The 13,764-nt window shown below is 41.6% G+C and overlaps 1 protein-coding gene across 1 annotated transcript in view; it reads right to left on the minus strand.

Annotated features, from left to right (window-relative positions):
* AFTPH (aftiphilin) overlaps positions 1-12,067 on the minus strand; it is a 76,769-nt gene extending 64,702 nt beyond the window's left edge. Inside the window, 1 exon segment of the mRNA XM_049784728.1 lies at positions 11,954-12,067. The gene's annotated coding sequence lies outside the window, so the exon portion shown is untranslated.
* Between the last annotated feature and the right edge of the window lie 1,697 nt (positions 12,068-13,764).

Genomic DNA, 13,764 nt, shown 5'->3' on the forward strand with positions numbered 1-13,764 from the left:
CCCCAAATGTTAAATACTGCAATTTATTTTTCTAAGGCTGCTGAAAATAACCTAAATATCTACCAACAAGGAATCAGGTAAATAAAGTGAAGTTATCAAAATACATACAGATGAAACCCTAAGCACTGCCAGTGGCTCAGTCCAAGAATAGCCACACTACCAGGTGTGGTCCCAAATACCCTTCTCTCGAAATATGTATACTTTGTATATGTATACAATATATGTATATAAACATATGTAGATTTATACACATATACATAATTATATGGGAGAAAAATAAACTTTTTTGAGTGAATAAAAAAAGCATTTCTGGGCAAGAGAGACAACAATGAAACAACAATTTGCTTCTACAAAGTCACCATGTTCACCAACTGGAGCCCCATGTGGGAATTCAGGGAATGATCCCTGAATGCAGTCAGGATTTGCCCTAAGCACTGCCCCCCCCCCCCCCCCCGCAAAAAAAAGAGAGATGTAAGAGTGAGTAAGAGAGGGAGAGAGGGAGAAGGGGAGAAAGAGAAATTGATTTCTGGTGATAGTCCTATCATATCCTTCCTTACAATGTTTATATTGAACACATTTAAAAAATTGTTATACACATTTATCTGAAGATATCATTAAATAATTAAACATGATTTCAGAAACAAAAAAATTGGTAATAAATGTTTAACATTGTTCTTAAATATGAAACTTGTAAAATTTTATCAAAGGACCAAATTATATTACTGCACTATCCTCAAATCAGATTACATAATTTAGTATTTCAGATTTTTCCCCTCTCAGAAAAATTTAATTACTACTTGCTATAACTAAGAAAAATATCTGTGAAATAAAATTTAGTTTCTTTTGAAGTTTCACTTACAATTATGTATATAACCTATGTAACAGTCTAAAAAAGTCTAAGAGAAAATTAAAACATGAATGCATGAACAGCAGTGATGATGGAAATTTTTTTCCACTTTCAGAAACCAGATCACTGCTTATCTGATTAAAATCTGAACTTTATACAGAGGGTGTAGTATTTGCATTCTATTTCTGAAATCTAATGAGACAATAGCTTCATCAACAGGTTCAATATAGTAGAGGGGCTTGCATCTGAAATCTGGATAGGAGTTAAGAGGTAAAAAAAAATGGTGGTTAAAAAGAAAGAAATTAAAGATGATTATATATTCTGCTTGGATTTCAGATAAAAAAATTTGAATGTAATGCCAGAAACTCAGGCTGAAAATTTCTATTTGGGTGAAGAAAGATGCTTTTTTTTTTAGAGTAAAACAAGTTCATTCAAGTACCTCTTAGTAACAAGCTCACAACTGTTTATAAATGGTTACTAAAAACAAAAAACATGTTTTAGTGTTTTGTTTTTGTTTTTTAGTTGGAAAATAAAATGGACTCCTCAAAAAAAACTAGGAATCAAGCTCCCAAATGTTTCAATTTATGAATATCATTGTAGCAGAAATATTTGATCTGCAGATACTTCAGGTTAACAATTCTACATTTCTGGGTCTGAGACAGAACAGAAAGGGCAAGGTACAAGCTGTGAATGCTTGAGGAGGAGTTCCGCCCCTAGCACTTAATGGAAAAGTGAAGCACCTCAAGCACTACAGGAAAAGAACAAGGAGCACAACAGAGCATGCCCAAGAACAAAAAACAAAAAGCATCATAACTATTCCATTATGGAGTTCCACAAAAATCAAGCTCAAGGTGTTTTTTTTCCCCTTTATATGACTCAATTTCTCTTTCTTCTATCTTTTAAACCTTACTATTTTACTTCAAAAAATTTCAATTAACAAAACAATTTACTTTCTTTTAATGATAAATTTTTTTCTGCATCCACACCAGATTGGTGATAAACCGCAGCAACACAGAAAATATAGTAACAAAACAAGCCATGAAGGACAGTAAAAGCTATGGTTTAACTTAAGATGTACTAAAAATTAAAGATCTGGGGCCAGAGAGATAGCACAGCAGTAGGGCGTTTGCCTTGCACCCAGACAACCCAGATTGAATGGTGGTTCGAATCCCAGCATCCCATATGCACCACCCCCCCACCCCGTGCCTGCCAGGAGCGATTTCCGAGTACAGAACCAGGAGTAACCCGTGATCACCGCCAAGGTGTGACCCAAAAACAAAGTAATAAAAAAAAATTAAAAATTAAAGATCCAAGGGCAGGAGCAATAGCACAGCGGTAGGGTGTTTGCCTTGCACACAGCCGACCCAGGACAGACTTGGGTTTGATTCCTGGCATCCCATATGGTCTCCCAAGCCTACCAGGAATGATTTCTGAGCTCAGAGCCAGGAGTAACTTGAGAGCTGCCAGGTGTGGCCCCAAAACAAACAAAACAAAAAATGAAAGCTCCCGTTCCTGCAAGTCTTATTTATAAAACTATTATTTAAAGTTATTAATCTTTAGATAAAAAGAAGCCACTTAGAAAAATCACTATCTCTATACAACATTATTACTTTCAGGGGCTGGAGCAATATCACAAGCGGGAAGGGCATTTGTTTGCCTTGCAAGTGAATGATGCGGGTTTGATCCACAGCATTCTATAAGGTCCTCAAGGTTCTTCCAAGCGAAGAACCAGGAGTAACCTCTGAGTGCCGCCAGGTGTGGCCCCAAACCAAAAAATTTTTTAATTTAATATAAAAACTAAATTAGGGAAGCTGAGATATTTTCTGGTGCAGGGGAAAAACAGGTGTGTCCAAATAATCACAGAAACACTATGTATTATTTTGTTACTACAGGTCAAAATCAAAATATCTAATCTAACACCCTTTAACATTCACTCTTAGAAGTAGGCATTAAAGCAAACAGAATAATAAGTAATAAACTTATTACAAGATTAGTAATAAAAGTTCTTTAAATTCCAACCAGACTCTCAGACTTAACTCTCACTTCCAACAAGCTTATCCAACTGAGGCTCCTTATCTTCCAAATTTATCTCAGCAGCCCAGTCCTCAAACAACTCTGACCCAGCCAAGTCAACTCTACTTGTCCTTTCTAAGTTCCTCAAAGACCTTGAACTGAACTTAACAAAAACAGAACTCAAGCTATTTTTCAAACCTGGGTTTCTCACTCATTGAAAGGTTCCTTCATTTCATGTTGTGGCTAGAAACTAAGCCAGAAACTTAAGAGCCCTCCTTAGTTTACACTATCACTAAAAGGGTAAATTTTATCACATAAACCCTCAGTTTTAGAGTACTTGCCCATTTGTAGCTCCTCTGAATCCATTCCAGTTTAAGTTGCCACTGTCATTCCCAAACTAGCCTTTGATTAATTAAATTAAAGTAGCAGTAATCTTTGTTTGTTTTGGCAATGCTCTGAGACAACCATTCAACTTGTGCTGACTCTTGGAGCAATTCAAAGGATGATGTGGTCAACCTAGACCTCCACTATGCAAAGCATGTACTCCAGTCCTTTGAGTTCTCTCCTTCCATATCATCCTTATATATTTTGGGGTCACACCCAGCAGAGTTGAGACTGTATGTGGTGCTGTATCTCACCAACATAGGTGACATGCAAAGCAATCACCTTAACCCCTGTACTATCACTCTGGCCCCTAAATAATCTTTTTAAAAGTCAATTAAATTGTGTTAGCCCCATTTGTGATAGATTGAAAGCCAAAAACTTCAAGTCGAGTTGAGACTGTATGTGGTGCTGTATCTCACCAACATAGGTGACATGCAAAGCAATCACCTTAACCCCTGTACTATCACTCTGGCCCCTAAATAATCTTTTTAAAAGTCAATTAAATTGTGTTAGCCCCATTTGTGATAGATTGAAAGCCAAAAACTTCAAGTCTAAATTATTCTCATCTCTAGCCACACTCCTCTTATCCAGCATTGTTTTTAATGCTCTAGGATAGAATTTTCAGTTTTGGTTTGGAATGGTAGACAATATTCTATTGTGCCACACTGGCCTTTGCTCCCAAAGTACCAATGCATGAACCATTCCCCTCTCTCCCACATAGACTTCAATTCTTAGATGAGGGATCCATTCCTCAGGTGCCCGTCCCGCCCCTCTTTTGTTGGTTTTTGGACGACACTGTTCATGCTCAAAGATCATTCCTGACTCTGTGCTCAGGAATTACCCATAGTTGTGCTTGGCAGAACATCATTACAGGATGCTGAGGATCAAACCCAAGTTGGCTGCATGCAAGGCAAATGTCCTTTCACTTTGACCCTAATCCCTACATATATTTCTAAGTATAAGAACTATAACACAGTTTATACTCAAACACAATTTGAAAGTGACTATGAGAATTACATACTATGAAAAACAAAAGATAAGTTAAAAGTCAGTATATAGTTTTTCAAAACCCTATAAATTACTCTCCAGAAAAGTGTTATTTATCTTATATTTATTTCCTCTCTACGTATAAAAGTAAGTCATGTTCTTAGTAGAACTGTTAACCTGAAATACTACCAAGTTTTCCAAAAAACTATTTTTAAAAAATGGGTGACATTAATTAAAATACATCTTAACACTAAGTATCCAAAATATCATTTTAACAAGTAATCAATGTAAACTAATATAACATATTAGTTCTTGAAATCTGGAGTGTTTTACATTTAAAGTACTATCCTGAATTTACAGTAACCACATGTTAGGAACCACCCTCAGTGGCGTGTGATTGAGCCAACCAAGGTTTCCACATACAAAGCATGAGCTCCATCATTTTGAGTCATCTCCTAAGCCCTATGTGTATTTCTTATATTTAAATAACTTGTGAACAGACGTAAGCTTTTATCTAGTATAAGAAGCTTATTAGGTAATCTTATCCTCACATCAAACAAGGACACAGCAGATTCTTAAAACCCTGAAAAAGTGGGGCCTGAGCAATAGCACAGCAGGTAGGGTGTTTGCACTGCACCCTACCTGGGTGTTTGATCCCCAGCCTTCCATATAACCGGTTCCCTCCCAAACCTGAGCCTCACATGAGCAATTTCTGAGCACAAAGCCAGGAATAACCCCTAAGCACTGCCAAATGTGGCCCAAAAACAAAAACAAAAAAAGCCAAAACCCTGAAAAGGTTTCATATTATGCAAAAATTTCACATTGCTGAAACAAGTCTAAATTCAAAATAAACATTCAGGTAAACAATTTTAAGACTGTCTATTTACTGATCATCTAAGCAGATTACAGGAAGATGAATGCTCTCAACCACTGCTGGTAAGAGTAATTTTATTCACCTCTTGTGAAACAGCTTTTTCTTTGATTTAGTAACTTTCACTGCAAAGACCTAATTCTTCAGAAATAACTAAAAACGGGGCCAGAGCATTTGCCTTGCAAACGATTTCTGAACGCATAGCCAGCCAGGAGTAACCCCTGAGCGTCACCAGGTGTGGCCCAAAATCCCCCCCCCCAAAAATAACTAAAGACAATGAAGTAGGGCCGGAGAGATAGCATGGAGGTAGTGCGTTTGCCTTGCATGCAGACGGATGGTGGTTCGAATCCCGGCATCCTATATGGTCCCCCGACCCTGCCACGAGTGATTTCTGAGCGTAGAGCCAGGAGGAACCCGAGTGCTGCCGGGTATAACCCAAAAACAAACAAACAAAAAAGACACAAAAAACAAACGAACAAACAAACAAAAAACACACACAAAAAACAAGCGAACAAACAAAAAAGTGAAGATATACCTGAAACTCTTAAACATAGAGATTTTTCTGCCAAATGGAACAAGAATATTTTGTTAAAAAAAAAAAAGGAAGAATATTTTGTTTGCCTGCCTATTTCCACAATGCTTCTATATATTTCTGTAATTAAGAATTTGGTGATTTCTGAGCACATAGCCAGGAGAATAACCACTGAGTGTAGGCCACCGGGTGTGGCCCCGCAAAAAATTAAAATAAAATAATAATAAAGGCTATGAGGCCGGAGAGAAAGCACAGCGGTAGGGCATTTGCCTTGCACACAGCCAGTTCAGGACAGACGGTAGTTCGAATCCCAGCATCCCATATGGGCTCTGGTGTCAGCCAGGAGCAATTTCTGAGCACACAGACACGAGTAACCCCTGAGCAATGCCAGGTGTGATCCAAATTAAAAAAAAAAAAATTAAGGGCTAGAGAGCTAGTATAGCAGGGTAAAGTACTTTCTTTGCATGTGGCCAACCCAGGTTCACTCCTTAGCTCCTAGCACATAAGATATTCTGATCACACAGCCAGGGAAACATAGCAATATATGGCCCCAATACTCTTACTCTCTGATCAAATCTATTATTCTTCCATTTGCAGTTCAATGACTATTTCAGATATACTATCCCACTACTCTGCCCTCTTCAAGTCTTTTTCTTTTGTTTTTATGGCCATACCTGGTGGTACGCAAGGGTTACTCCTGGTTCTCTCTGCGCTCAGAAATTGCTCCTGGCTTAGGGGACGATATGGGATGCCAAGGATCGAACCTGTGTCTGTCCTGGGTCAGCTGCGTGCAAGGCAAATGCCCTACCACTGTGTATTAGCCCCCCCCCCCCTTTAAGTCTTGAGTCTTCTTGGATCCCACTCTATAAAACATCAACCTCCCACTGCTAGGTTAGTTAAAAGATCTGTACCCTAGGGGCAAGAGAGATAGCATGGAGGTAAGGCGTTTTTGCCTTGCATGCAGAAGGACGGTCCCTGCCAGGAGTGATATCTGAGCGTAGAGCCAGGAGTAACCCCTGAGCGCTGCCAGGTGTAACCCAAAAACCAAAAACCAAAAAAAAAAAAAAAAAAAAGATCTGTACCCCTCCATCACAAAAAAAAAAAAAAAAAAAAAGAAAAGAAAAGAAAACAGACTCCAGGGACTGAAGCGGTAGCACAGCAGTGGGGCATTTGCCTTGCATGAGGCTAATATGAGACTGACTTGGGTTTGCTCCCTGATATTTCATATGATCCCCCAAGCCTGCCAGGAGCAATTTCTGGGAGTAACCCCTAAACGTAGCCAGGTGTGGCCCAACACCCCCAATAAATAAATAAATAAATAAATAAATAAATAAATAAATAAATAAATAAATAAATAAATAAATAAATAAATACTTAAAAAAAAAGATTCCAATAGAGATAGTACAGTGGGTAGGGTGCTTGTCTTCCATATACCAACAGGGGTTGGATCCCTGATAGCATATATGACCTCCTGAGTTCTGAAGGAATAATCTTAGTGCAAAGCTTGCAGTAGCCAATAAGCATCACTGGGTGTGGCTCTCGAAAAAATAAAACAAAAAAACCCAAGCAATGAACAAAATGGACTCCATCATTTACACAATATGTAACATTATCTGCCATCTTCATATTTTATTTGTTGACCACAACTGTCAGATACATTCTTGAAAAAACTTGAACTTCTAATGAAAATGAATTTCTTTTTTGTTTGTTCTTATGGGCCACATCTGGCAGGTGCTCAGGAATCACTTGGGCAAGCTCAGAGAGCCATGAAATGTTAAGGATGGAACCCATGTCGGCTGCGGGCAAGGCAAATGCCTAACCCACTGTGCTATGTAGCTCCAGCCCCTCTAATGAAAATGGAATTCTAATTTTATTTCTGGTTTTTCAGTTTAGTATTCCCAGTATCTGAAAAAGGACTCGACACAGGGCAAAGTGCTCAATGTATATTTACTGTATGAAAAGAAGAGAATAGAATGGTGTTAGCAGATATTTAGCCGCATCTTAAATTACTGATGAACAATGACCTAAACCTACCCATTTCCTTCCCACTACAGTCTCTGATCTTTTCTTTTTGCCAGGTACTAAGCCTAATTCCTAGTTTCTTAAACTTTGGGTTAGGACCCTTGAAGGGGTCAAATAACTTCAAAATTATGTTTTAAAATAATTTTTAATGATTTGTTAAGCATGTTATTATTCCTATTTATGTATGTATATGCCAAGGACCACAATAATTTTTTTTAGTGAAAAGGAGTCTTGAGTGGAAAATTTAACACACACACACACACACACACACACACCAGAAGCTCTGGTTTAAAATAGACCTATGAGCTCCTCCTTCAGGGTAAAGCCAGAAATGAGTGTGAACACACACATACACACACACACACACACACACACACACACACACACACACACACACACACACACACACACACACACACACACACGAAGCTCTGGTTTAAAATAGACCTCTGAGCTCCTCCTTCAGGGTAAACCCAGAAATGAGTGTGAAAAAGAGCTATTGGGTGGCTAGGGAAATTAGTATAGAGGAACTTGGAGAGGACAGGAGGACAACTCTTAATGCAAATATTTTCAAATTAGAAGCATATTTGTTCTAGTATATTTGGCAGGGCAGATGTACAGGAAGCTGCTAGGGAGAGAACCCAATGGTGTCTTGTCTGCCTGCCTCTCTCTCATCTCTCTCTCCTCTCTCCTCTCCCCTACCCTCTCCCCTCTCCCAAGTATGCACTCTACCACTAAGTTATACCTCCAAATCCTCCCTGTATTTAAAAGAAGTTAACACAAATACCAACTTTCTCCTTGACTTCTTTTAAAACACATAATGTTGGGATGGAGAGGATCAAGTGCTTGCCTTGCATTGCACAGCCAAGATGGTCCAAAATTCCTGGCACTCCCTAAGCACTGCCTAGGATCACATCTGAGCACAAAAGCAGGAAAAGTCACCGAGCATTGCTGGTATACTCCCTGCACATTTAAGTAAAAATATGTATGTGTGTATATATTTGTAAAGCTGAGGGACAGTATCACCCAGTACCACATGCTAGGTAAGCACCTGAGCTAAGTATAATTCCTGAAACCATGCAGTCCCTCAAGTGTCACTGGTGTTGCCCTGGACCATGGCCTGGGTGTCCGGAGTATTCTTGTGTCAACCACAAGGCTTGAATGCCAACATTACCCTTGGGCTGGGTTATTGCACTAAATTGCTGGCTCCACTTTTCAAGGATCACAGTGGGACCACCAGACCAAGAGCACAGCTTGGGAGGCCCCCCAAATACACACATACATATATATTTATATACTGCTGAAAGCATGATACTATCTTTAGTTCTTTAAATTATACAGTCTTATATAGGATACTACAGACCTCCTTTAGCAAATAAACAAAAACTTTATGATTTCAATCATCAAAGAAAGTTTAGGTGAAAAGAGTGACAAATGGTAAAATATCCACCAGAGTTTTGTCCAATCTTAATCTACCAAATCTATTTCAGGTTTAAGACTTATTATTATGATTTAGTATTAATTTAATTAACAAGTGAGTTTTCATACTTTTGTTATATAGTCCACGATTTCCAGAAAATATACTATAGTCTGGCGTTTCAAAATTATATAAATGGGACATTATAGTTTGGTTTTGTTATTCGTTACTTGACCTAGACAAGTTATTAACATCTCTCTGACTAATTCTGTCTTTAAAATGAGACTATTATGGGCCAGACAGATAGTATAGTGCGTAAGGCGCTTGCCTTGCTTATAGCTAACCAGAGTTCAATCCCTAGCATTCTGCTGAGCCTGCCAGGAATAACTGCTGAGTGGAGAGCCTGGAGTAACCCCTGAGCATTGCCAGATATAGCCCCAAACAGAAATAACAAAAAGAGGCAATTACTACCAGAAATCATATAGAATTATAAGGAATAAATATGTTAGTATGCTATATACAAATCATTTAGAAAAGCATCATATGTTGATATTAGCACTATATACTAAATATATATATATATATATATATATATATATAGTGTGTGTGTGTGTGTATCTCCTATAAAGTTGCCAAAGGACCTATGTGCCTGTCAGTACTGTGAGGAAAGATTACCAAAATGGTATATATTTATGTAATACCAAATAGTTTCAAAATTGTGTAAGAACTAGCAAAACTTAGTTCAGACTGGAAAGGTTCACAGGATACTTCAAGAGTAACTCAAAGTGCTCAAGAGAGGGTAAAAAGGCTACCATTCAACTAACAAATTTTGATAATATTACATCTGAATATAAGGTTTTAATTTAATTTGTAACTACAAATACTTAAGACAGTAATGGGAGAAAAGAGGGTTATATGCTCAGACTTCAGTTGTTATAGGAGGCACTTTAGGTTTCATACAAAAAAAATTTGATACTCAAATTTCATTACTTAAATATTTCTAAGTAATTATAAACTCAGCAGATTTAAATTACTTTGTAAAGGGATTCACTTAGATTGTAGGATTTAATAAAAGCAATTAATTTTTCAAAATCAATACGATTATCTTTGTTTTGATAGGCTTACAAGTCTGTAGGCAAAAACTTTCAAAAAACACTAAAACTTAAATGCTGTTATATGACTTCCAGTCTGTTTTATAAAAAAAAAAAAAGTTAAATATACCAAATGCCCTGATGTTCAATATAACACATACACACATCCACCTAAGAACTGAATCTACTGAGCATCATGAGGTAACATTTACGAGTTAGATGTTTTACAGTTTTGTTCTTTGTTCCATATAAAATATCCGCAAGGACAAAACTTACAGACCTCCACATTTTGCTGAAACACTATTTCTGGTTAAGAATTAAGAATTCCTACCAAGGGCCCGGAGAGATAGCACAGCGGTGTTTGCCTTGCATGCAGCCAATCCAGGACCTAAGGTGGTTGGTTCGAATCCCAGTGTCCCATATGGTCCCCCATGCCTGCCAGGAGCTGTTTCTGAGCAGACAGCCAGGAGTAAACCCTGAGCGCCGCTGGGTGTGGCCCAAAAACCAAAAAAAAAAAAAGAATTCCTACAAAAATATTGAAACCCACGAAGCATATCAAATGCAGAGGAGCGGTGCAAATTAGAAAGGGACCAAAGTGTTGTACCATTTGCTTTCCCTACATGGGCTGAAATGTCTAAGTCTAAAAGTTGGCTGCAAGTAACGATGAAAAAAAAAAAAATATATGTATATATATATGCTCAGAAACCGCTCCTGGCAAGCTCAAAGGGGGGACCATATGGGATACCGGGGTTTGAATCACTGTCCTTCTGTATGCAAGGCAAGCGCCCTACCTCCATGCTATCTCTCTGGTCCCAATCTGACTTTTCTTTTTTATGCAAGAAGTGAGAAAGAACTCGGAAACGGAACCACTGCTTCGATTCCACAGACTCCCACCGCCGCCGCCGCAGATTGCTGAATCGTTCAAGAGTTAAGTTCTTTGGGCCTATCCTATAGTAGAAGATAGAATCGGTGGGGAAGGGCGCAGAAAACGGGCACTGACCAAAAAGAAGAAAGCAGAAGCAAGCAAGAAGCAAGCCCGCTGCTCACTCGCCCCTACCTACCTGCCCTGCCGCAGCAGGAAGGAGCAGGGGGACCTGCCGGGGCCACAAGCACCCTGCGCCCCACAATCTGCATTTCGCGTGGCACCTGGCCCGAACGGGGCAACTTTTATTATTTTTGCAAGACGAGTTCGGGGAGGACCAAAAGAAAAAAAAAAGACCATAAAAACCAAGATGAAGTTGTAGCGTTGGTTGCAGGCAGGCAGGAAGGGTTGGTTGTTGCTGGAGGAGATGGACGAGCGAGCAGAGTAGTCTCCGGTGCTGCTGCTGCTGCTGGAGCTGCGAGTCTTCCCCCGCTGGCTGCTGCGAGCCCCGCCGAGGCAGAGTCCGTCTGGTCGGCTCCGCTCCGAACCGGCCTGCGCGACCCGCGAGCCGCGACCCGGGCAGGGGCAGAGGCAGAGGCGGAGGCGGGCGGTGTTTACACCTGTCACGAGGCCCGGGGGCGGGAGGGGGCGAGGAGGGGGGAGCCCCGGCCCGGCCCAGCCCGAAGGAACTTCTTCTCCCCGGCTGCCGCGAGGAGCTGCGTGCGGCCGGTTGGGGCCGGTTGGGGCCGGCTGCTCCGGGGCGGCGGGGGGGGCGCCAGAGGCTCGAGCGAGCGCCACACGCGCAGAGCCCGGAGTCCGCACCGGCAGGCCCAGACGGACGCACGGACGGCAGGTGCGCTCGAGGCGGCGGCGGTCCGCGCCCTCAATTCCCCGCCCGAGGAAGGCGCGGGCGGCGGGCCGGCTTACCTGGCTCGTCCGGGGCGGCCGCGATGGGCATGGCTCCGCTCAGCGGCCCGGGGAGGAACTGGCTCCCCCCGGGGAAGGACCGGCTGTTCCGCCGCCGCCAAGGCAGGCCTCGACAGCGGAAGACGGGCGAGTCGCAGTCGCAGTCGCAGCGACAGTCACGTCAGCGAGGCAGCGCCGTAGACGCCCACCTAGAGTTTCCCAGCGTCGCCGCGGGACCCCCCGAGCTCACTCCCCTCCGCCCTCTTCCGCCGCCGCCGCCGCTGCCTCCACCTCCTCCTCCTCCTCCTCCTCCTTCGCGGAGACGCCCCCCGCCCACTCCACACACTTTCCCATCATGCAGCGGGGGCGCCGCTGCCTGGCTACGTCACTTCCGGGCGCAGGTGGCTAGGTCGGAGCCGGACACTGCTGGGTTCTGGAGGCTGCGGGGAGGAAGAGAAGGGAGGGGGTTAGGGGGAGGGGGGCAGGACACTCCTGGGGAATTGGTGTCACGGAGCGTTTTAACCCCGCCCATCTTCTCAGCGCATGCGCTGTGGCACTGAGCGCCGGTCGCCATGTTGGGTGAGGGCAGCTTGCCCTTTTCTTTGACTTCCTCGTCAGTCTCTTGAGTTGTTTAGTTTTATCCCCCCCTCCCGCCCATCTTCCTGGCGCATGCGCTGTGGCGCTGAGCGCCCGTCGCCATGTTGGGTGAGGGCAACTTGCCCTTTTCTTTGACTTCCTCGCCGGTCTCTTGAGTTGTTGAAAGGGGAAGAGGGGAAAGGAGGAAACGTCCTCCAGGGCTGAGCTTGCTGCCTGCGGAGTCCGCTCTCTAGGCTAGGGCGGGGGAGCAGGTGCTTAAAGTTCAGCTCTGCGGACTCTCGTCTTTCGCTCTTTTCATAAAATTGAGAATATTGCTATACACAGATCTTTAGCTTTTCCAAACAAAACATCTCTCTGGCAACAAGCGCTTGTCCTTTTAGCCCCCAATAATTTGACTTTTCCCCGTCCACAGCCTTAAGTCTCTTTCTCATTTTAGTTTCATCTGACAGGAGTTGTTGATATTCGCCAAGACCAAAGATAGTGTGAGAACTAAAAGTTAATATTTATATATTAATATTTATGTATAGAAAAAAAGAAATAAAATTTAAGGTGGGAAGCAAGAAAAAAAAATCAGCCTCAGAACTAACAAATCCTCTTCCAGAACGCAAAAAAAATAAAAAAAAAATGAGGATTTTTACTAACGAATGGAAACTAAAGAAATCAAATTAATTCTTGCATTTCTCAGAATGGATTTATCAACTCTTGAAGAGTTGATTGTGCAATTTTTTTTTAATGACTCTTACTCCTTCCCACTCCCATGAATATCACCGCAGCCACTACGGAAAATAAGTACAGAGCTGGGAGGATTATTGTCATCCTGGGGACGATGAAATCCTGCTCTGCAAATAATAAACCCACCGGTACCTTTTCTGCTCACATCTCCCAAACCTGCTCCGGTAACATGAATAATTTAAAAATAGTTTCAAAACAGCAACGCTTAGTAGCTATGCAGAAACTAGGAAAAACACCCCTTCACCCACAATAAGTGTCCACCCCTTTAAGTGGAGGAATTATCACAGATCAGGAGAAAGATAAGGACAAAAGCAGTTCATCACGGTTTAGCCCGCCTCTGCAATGTTCTAGACAAATTAACTTGGAGAGAGAAAATAGACCCGCGTTTGTCTTATTAAATCTCGATCGCTTAAGATATACGAAAGGCTGCACCACTTGAAATTAGAGTGCCTATTGCTTTGTGATGTTCTTTTTGTTTTGGTTATTTCTCAGTCTCTAAAGAA

This window comes from Suncus etruscus, chromosome 12 (genome assembly GCF_024139225.1).
Source record: "Suncus etruscus isolate mSunEtr1 chromosome 12, mSunEtr1.pri.cur, whole genome shotgun sequence".
In the NCBI taxonomy this organism is placed as follows: domain Eukaryota; kingdom Metazoa; phylum Chordata; class Mammalia; order Eulipotyphla; family Soricidae; genus Suncus; species Suncus etruscus.